Below are 7,944 nucleotides of genomic sequence, written 5' to 3'. Positions count from 1 at the left end.
GCCACTTGACAGCTGTGTGACTGTGGGCAAGTCACTTCACTTCTCTGTGCCTCAGTTACCTCATCTGTAATATGGGGGTTAAAACTGTGAGCCCCACGTGGGACAACCTGATCACACTGTATCTACCCCAGTGCTTAGAACAGTGGTCTGCACATAGTAAGTGCTTAACAAATACCAACATTATTATTATTTTTATTACCTGCTACATCTCAGTCAGATCTATCTCATTGCCAACCCTGTACTCATGTCCCCCACCTCTTCATAGACAACAGACCGCCACACTCCTCACCTTCAAAATATTATTAAAATTGCATCTCCTCCAAAAAGCCTTTCCCTTCCACATTACCTATACACTTGGATCTGTATCCTTTAAGCACTTGATAGTCACCCCACCCTCAGCCCCACAGCACTTATATAATGTAATTTACATTAATATCTGCCTCTCCCTCTAGAACCCCTCCCAGGGTCACACCTGGAGAGTTTCCATTACTCTACCAGTCTTGGCTATGGGAGGGAGAGTCAAGCAGAGGCCTACCCATTCCATTCCTAGCTCGGCCAGTGGCTAGCGAGTGGAAGGCAATCTATTACAAGTCAAAACTCACCTGTGCTGGGCAGCAGTGGCACAGGAGGGAGTCAAGCGCAGAGACTCAAGTGTACTGCACAGAAGGAAACAGTGGTAAACCACTTCTGTATTTATTACCAAGAAAACTCTATGGATCCACTACAAGAACAATTGCAGATGGAGAACAGGGCATTCTGGAAGAGATGTGTCCATGATGTTGTTATGGGTCAGAAATGACTTGACGGCATAAGACAAACTCCCTCTAGACTGCAAACTCGATGTGGGCAGAGGATGTGTCTACAAACTGTTGTTTTGTACTCTTCCAAGAATTTAGTACAGCCCTCTGCACACAACAAATGCCATTGACTGACTGATAGGTTGTAGGTTTAGCTCACTCCCCGAACATGATATGAGTGTAATGAGACTCACTGTATCTGATGTATAGAGACCGGCCCCTAAACCATAGAGGATGTGGTTATAATCAGATTCACTCTTTCTAAGACCAGACCCCAAGTCATAGAAGACCTGGGTAAAATAAGACTCACTGCTTCTAATGTACCAAGACCAGCCCCTAAGCCATAGAGGACAGTGGCAGAGCTGACTTTTACAGGATTATCAGCCCTCTCTCTGAAGACTCAGAGACTAAGAGACCCATCCCGACACCCAAATCCCATGATTTACCTTCATGTAAGCTCTTCTGTGCTTTCTACAACTCTTATTGAAGCACATCATACTCTCCTCAAAAATCACCAGTGATGTCCCCATTATTTCTCCCAGAGAGCAAGTATTCCAGCCCCTATTTCAAGACCCTTTCACCAGTTGTGTCCCTCTAATCTACTGCAATCTTAGCAATCAATCGTGTATTTATTGAGTGTTTACTGTGTTCGGAGCACTGTACTAAACTCTTGGGAGAGTATCATTCAACAAAATTAACAGAATGTTCCCTGCCCACAAGAAGCTTACGATCTAGAGGGGGAGACAGACATTAATATAAATAAATAAATTATGGATATGTACATAAGTGCTGTGGAATTGAGGGAGGGGTGAATAAAGGGAGCAAATCCAAGTGCAAGGACAATATAGAAGGGAATGGAAGAAGAGGAAAAGTGGGGTTTAGTCAGGGAAGGCCTCTTGGAGAAGATGCGCCTTCAAAAAGGCTTTGAATGTGCAGAGAATGATTGTTGGATAGGAAGAGAGAAGGTGTTTCAGCCCAGAGGCAAGTCATGGGTGAGAGGTCAGCTATAAGATAGGTGAGACAGAGGTACAGTGCATAGGTTGGCATTAAAAGAGCCAAAGGGGTGGGCTCGGTAATAGTAGGAAGGCAGCAAGGTAAGGTAGGAGGGGGCAAAGCGATTGAGAGCTTTAAAGCATTCCATCACTTTACTCTTCCCTGCTAAGTGATGTTCGCTCTCAACTTTCCATCCTTTGACTCACTAATTACCGTTCTCCTACCTGGAACACCCTCCTACCTAAGCTTTGCCAAAATACATAATTCCCTTCCAATCAATGGACTATTTATTGAGAACTTACTGCATAAATAGCATTGTACTAAGTGCTTGGGAGTGTACAGTGTAGCAAAGTTGGTAGGCATGTTCCCTGCCCACAATGAGCTTATGGTCTAGCACACCGTACTAAGTGCTTGGGAGAGTCCAATGCAATAAAATTGGTAGATGTGATCCTTTGTTTACAAAGACTTTACATCTGGAGGACTTTCTTCATGATTCTATTAAGAAGGCACCTCCTCCAGAAGGCATTCCATGGCCCCCAGTGTTCTGGACATGCCTTCCCATTTGCTGCCTGAGCCCTCTTAAGTTATTTGTACCAATTTATTTACTCAGTATTGATTCATCACTTGTGCATATTCTTACATTCATTCTCAAACATTTTTTAAACTATGGAATATCAATCAGTGGTATTTATTAAACCTTTACTGTGTGCAGAGCACTGTACTTAGTATGTATGTATGCCACTAGAAGCAGCATGGCCAAGTTCTTTCATTCATTCATTCATTCATTCAATAGTATTTATTGAGCGCTTACTATGTGCAGAGCACTGTACTAAGCACTTGGAATGTACAAATCGGTAACAGATAGAGACAGTCCCTGCCCTTTGACTGGCTTACAGTCTAATCGAGGGACACGGACAGACAAAAACAATAGCAATAAATAGAATCAAGGGGATGAACATCTCATTAAAGCAATAGCAAATAAATAGAATCAAGGTGATGTAACACAAGGCCAAGTAGCATGAGCATCGGCTTGGGAGTCAAAGGATGGGGGTTCTAATCCCTGCTCCACCACTTGCTTCTATGTGACCTTGGGGAAGTCACTTAACTTCTCTGGGACTCAGTTACCTCATTTGTAAAATGGGGATTTAGACCGTGACTGTGACCCCCACATGGGACAACCTGATTACCTTCTATTTACCCCAGCGTTTAGAACAGTACTTGAAACGTAGTAAGTGAGAAACAAAAACCGTAATTATCACTATTATGTGGGAGAGTGCAATGTAACAGAGATGGTAGACATGTTTCCTGCCCACAGTGAGCTTACAGTCTAGAAAATATTTGGAATACTTATCCATTTAGGTTTGATTATCTTCTACATTAGACTATGTATCTACTTGGACTTCCTCCCATCACCTCAATTCAAACTTAATAAGGCTAGAACTGACCTTATTATCTTCCTATCCAAACTCTGTCCTCCAGCTCACTTTCCCATCACTGTTGACAGCACCACCATCCTTCCTGTCTCACAACCCCGTAACCTTGGCATTATCCTTGACTCCTCCTCTCTCATTCAACCCACATATTCAGCCATCGCTAAATCCTGTCAGTTCTACCTTCACAACATTTCCAAAATCCACCCCCTCCTGTCCATCCAAACTGCTACCACACTGATGCAAGCATGTATCCTATCCTGTCTTAATTACGGTATCAGACTCCTTGCTGACCTCCCTGCCTCCTGTCTCTCCCCACTCCAGTCCATACTCCATTCTGCTGCCCAGATCATTTTCCTTCAAAAATGTTCAGACCATGTTTCCCCACTCACTTCTCAAGATACTCCAATGGTTGCCCATCCAACTCACATCAAACAAAAACTCCTCACCACTGGCTTTAAAGCACTTAATCACCTTGCCGCCTCCAACCTCATCTCATTCCTCTCCTATTACAACCCATCCCGTACATTTTGTTCCTCTAATGCTAACCTTCTCAGTGTACCTTGATCTTTTTTATCTCACTGCCATCCTCTCACCCACATCCTACCTCTGGTCTGGAATGCCTTCCCTCTTCATATAATTGCTCTCCCCCACTTTGAAGCCTTATTGAAGGCACATCTCCTCTAAGAAGCCTTCCCTGACTAAGCCAGCCTCTCCTCTTCTCCCACTCCCTTCTCCCTTCTGTGTTGCCTGGATTTACTCCCTTCATTCATCCTCCCTCCCTCCCATCCCACAGCACATATGTATATATCTGTATATATCTGTAATTTATTTATTTACTTATATTAATGCCTGTCTCCACTTCTAGACTATGAGCTCATTGTAGGCAGGGAATGTGTCTGTTTGTTGTTATATTACACTCTCACAAGCACTAGGTACAGTGCTTTGCATACAGTAAGCATTCAATAAATATGATTGAATGAGTGAATATGTGGTTATCAAGGGCAGTGTTCACATGTTTTACTCATGTATGTTCCCCAACCACCTAGTCTAGTGCATTGCAACTAGTAGTAATGAAAATAATGGCAGTGACAGAAAGCTGTATTCAGTACCTTGATACTAGAGTGCCATGGCTCGCACTGAATGTTAATTGAATGTATGAATGGATGGATGGATGGTTAAGGCTACAATCATTTTTTAACTAAACATTACCCTGTATTTTTTCACTTTACGAGGCACCCAGGGAACATACAGAACTGATCTCTATATTGGTCTGTCTACTCTGATGATTTTTAGTGCATTGAAGCAGTAATTTACTCTCTTGTTCCCCTCGAGGCCAGAAAGAGTAAACGTGCTTTCCAAAATATAGAGATAAATTGAGGCCTTTTTCAAAATATATTGAATTTTTAAATTTCAATGCTGACTGTTCTAGGATTTCTTAGAATACATAATATTAGTGAATGGTAAAGCCAGTCAACATCCTGCTTTGATTCTCTTAACACTGAAAACTATTCTCCAGGAACTCAGTGCCTCACCTAAATTACAGGCATTTTGTTTGGAACATACAATATGTTTTTCACACCATGGTCAAGATTTGGGATTAAGACCACTCTCCATCAAATCCCCCAAAGCTCAGCTTTATCCCCCGGCACAGTGACTCATTCCAAACTCCTGGTAAGGTTAGTGGTTTGAAATGAATCTGGCAGCCCCTCTGTTAGAGATATTGTACAAACTCACATATTTTGAGAGTGGGTGCTTCTGCATCAATAAAACAGCACAAGAAAAATTGTCCTGTAAGGGACGTGATTTAATGATGCAAGAAAAATGTTACACGAGCTTGGCAAAGGAGAAAAAAAAATCTCCCCTAGTCCAATCCATTCCTACAGTGAGGCAAAATCTATATCGGTCTGACTGCTCAGATGCTATTTAGTGCACTGAAGCAGTAATTTACTGACTGTCACCCTTGAGGCCTAAATCAATGCAGTTTCCCCAAATCCCTGGGATTAACCCATTATTTATTGAGGCTTGATATTATCCTTTGGAGTAATAATGTGGAGCCTTCCATCTGCCACAGAGTATATATTTTCAGTGGAAAGAAAAATGATTATATTTCTGATAATAACCAAGCAATAACGAAGAATATAGCCAATGTAAAAATGGTTGAGTGACTGCACTGTAAACAGCTACACATTTTTCATTCTAGCCCACAAAGCACTTTCTTTTCTTTATCTAATTTTTGACAGATGACAAAACAAAATTACAAAAGGAAAATAAAAGTATTCTGAAAAGTTAGAAGAAAAATGAAGCTACAGTATTAGTACAGTCTCAGCAGAAACAATTGAGAGCAGAATACTAGGTAGTTGGGGAACCAACATAAGAAATCTCAAGCACTTCATATTCACTTCACCCTCAGCCTCATAGCACTTACTTACATATCTAACATTTATTTTAATGTCTGTCACCCCCTCTACACTGTAAGCTACTTGTGGGAAGGGAACATATCTACACCTCCATTGTATTGCTCTGTTCCAAGGGTGTAATACAGGTGCTCTGAACAGAAGAAGAACCCAATAAATACCATTATTGATGAATTGATTCCTCTTTCTTTGGGAGTTACTTCTAAAGCATCTTCAGGAGCTGCTGTTTAATTCTTAGAGAAATGAGCAGCTGTTGGAGGTTTATGAGGCATAGGGAGGTATGTGCAGAGTGTCATTTTAGAAAATATGACCTGAACAGCAAAGTAAAGTGAGGATTTGAGACAGAGAGATCAATGAGGAGGCTGATGCAGTAGTCAAGCCAGGATAAGACAAGTGTCTGGACTTGTTGTGGCAAAGCTATTTTATTGGTGTGGAGAGGATTCTGGAGATGTAGAGGACAAATCTACAGGATTTTCCAGAACTGAAAGTGAGAGTGAAAGATAGAGAGGAGTCAAGGATAATTCCAAGAATGCTTGCTCCGAAGACAGAGCTGGTGGTGTTGTCAACTGTGATGGTAAAGTTAGATGGGAGAGGAATTTGGAAGGGAAGATTAGGGGTTCAGTTTCCAACACAGTGAACTTGAGGAAGTGGCAGAATAAAGAGTTGTCCTGGAGGCAGGAGGAATGTGAAATTGAAGAGAAGAAGAGAAATCAAAGCTGGCTAGGTAGATTTGGGGATCATCTGTACAGAAATGATGAGTCAAAGAGGTAGTTGGCCAGCTGTCTGAGAAGGAAGAAGCAGCATGGGCTAGTGAAAAGAGCATGGGCCCAGGAGTCACAGGACCTGAGTTCTAATCCTGGCTCTGCCACTTGTCTTCTCTTTGACCTTGGGGAAGTCATTTAACTTTTTTGTGCCTTGGTTACCTTATTTGTAAAATGGGGATTAAGTCTGTGTCCAACCCAGTTACCTTGTATTGCACTCCAAGTTATTTTTTAAAAAAAGTGGAAAACCAGCAGAGAACTGGCAGGAAAGACAAGGTTAGATAGTTCTTCCAGGAGAAGGGTGTGGACCATGGTGGGGAAAACAGCCAAGACGTCAAGGAGGATAAGGATAGTAAAGAATCCATTAGATCTGGCAAGAAGAAGATCACTTGTGATTTTGGAGAATGCAGTCTCAGTGAATTGAAGAGTGGGGAAACTAATTTATGGTGGGTCACAAAGGAGGAAAGAAAATGGAGGCAGCAATTATACAACAGTCCATTTAAGGAGTCTGAATAGGATTGCGAGGAGGAATGTAGGGTGTTAGCTGGAGGGTGACAAGGAATCCAGGGAAAGTGGGGTTTTTTTAGGATCAGTTGATCAATCATCGGTGTGTATTTTGTGCTTACCATGTGCAGAGCACTCTAATAATAATAATAATGTTGGTATTTGTTAAGCGCTTACTATGTGCAGAGCACTGTTCTAAGCGCTGGGGTAGACACAGGGGAATCAGGTTGTCCCACGTGGGGCTCACAGTCTTCATCCCCATTTTACAGATGAGGGAACTGAGGCACAGAGAAGTTAAGTGACTTGCCCACAGTCACACAGCTGACAAGTGGCAGAGCTGGGATTCGAACTCACGAGCCCTGACTCCAAAGCCCGTGCTCTTTCCACTGCGCCACGCTGCTTCTCTGCTAAACTCTTGGTAGAGCACAATATAATGTGCTCTCATCTGCAAAATGGGGATTGAGACTATAAACCTCACATGGGTCAAGGTCTGTGTCCAACCCAATATGTTTGTATACAACCCAGTGCTTTGTACAGGGACTGGAACATAATAAGCCCTTAACAAATACCACAGTTTTATTATTATTTTTTTTTAGTAATCTCAAAAGGAGGGTGACTTAATCCCAACAAGTTAAGTACTAGCATTTGTATAATCCCACTAAGCATCTCCTGAGGGATTTCGGCTTTGCTTAAAAGCTGATTCTGTGTTTTCTTAGGCATCTTTCTCCTTCATTTTCAAACCTGCATGCACTCTTCTAAATGTAAGTTATTGGCTTTACTTTCATGTAAACCCCAATGTGTTGCTTTGTAAGAGTTGTTTTATATCCCAAACAGTCAGCAAACCATTTGGTAGACAAGATCCCTGCCCTCAAGGAGTTTGAAATCTAGCATTCTTTCAGTCTACAAATGGGGAAAAGTGAGCTTATAGGATAACCGGGACACAGGGCTTCCTGGGTTCCTGCCCAGTTCAGTTCCGAGCCTTCTGTATATGCTGGGTTCCCCTTCCATCAGTGCCAATCTTCCTCCAAACTTCTCAACTGCT

General features: G+C 42.1%; 1 non-coding gene across 1 annotated transcript; it reads left to right on the top strand.

Annotated features, from left to right (window-relative positions):
• Positions 1-454: 454 nt before the first annotated feature.
• LOC114809546 lies at positions 455-592 on the top strand. Its single transcript, XR_003757323.1, has one exon. It is a non-coding gene; the product is annotated as a small nucleolar RNA SNORA7 (small nucleolar RNA).
• The last annotated feature ends 7,352 nt before the right edge of the window (positions 593-7,944 follow it).

Source organism: Ornithorhynchus anatinus, chromosome 2 (genome assembly GCF_004115215.2).
Source record: "Ornithorhynchus anatinus isolate Pmale09 chromosome 2, mOrnAna1.pri.v4, whole genome shotgun sequence".
Classification (NCBI taxonomy): Eukaryota; Metazoa; Chordata; class Mammalia; order Monotremata; family Ornithorhynchidae; genus Ornithorhynchus; species Ornithorhynchus anatinus.
This window is presented reverse-complemented; position numbering and strand designations above follow the sequence as displayed.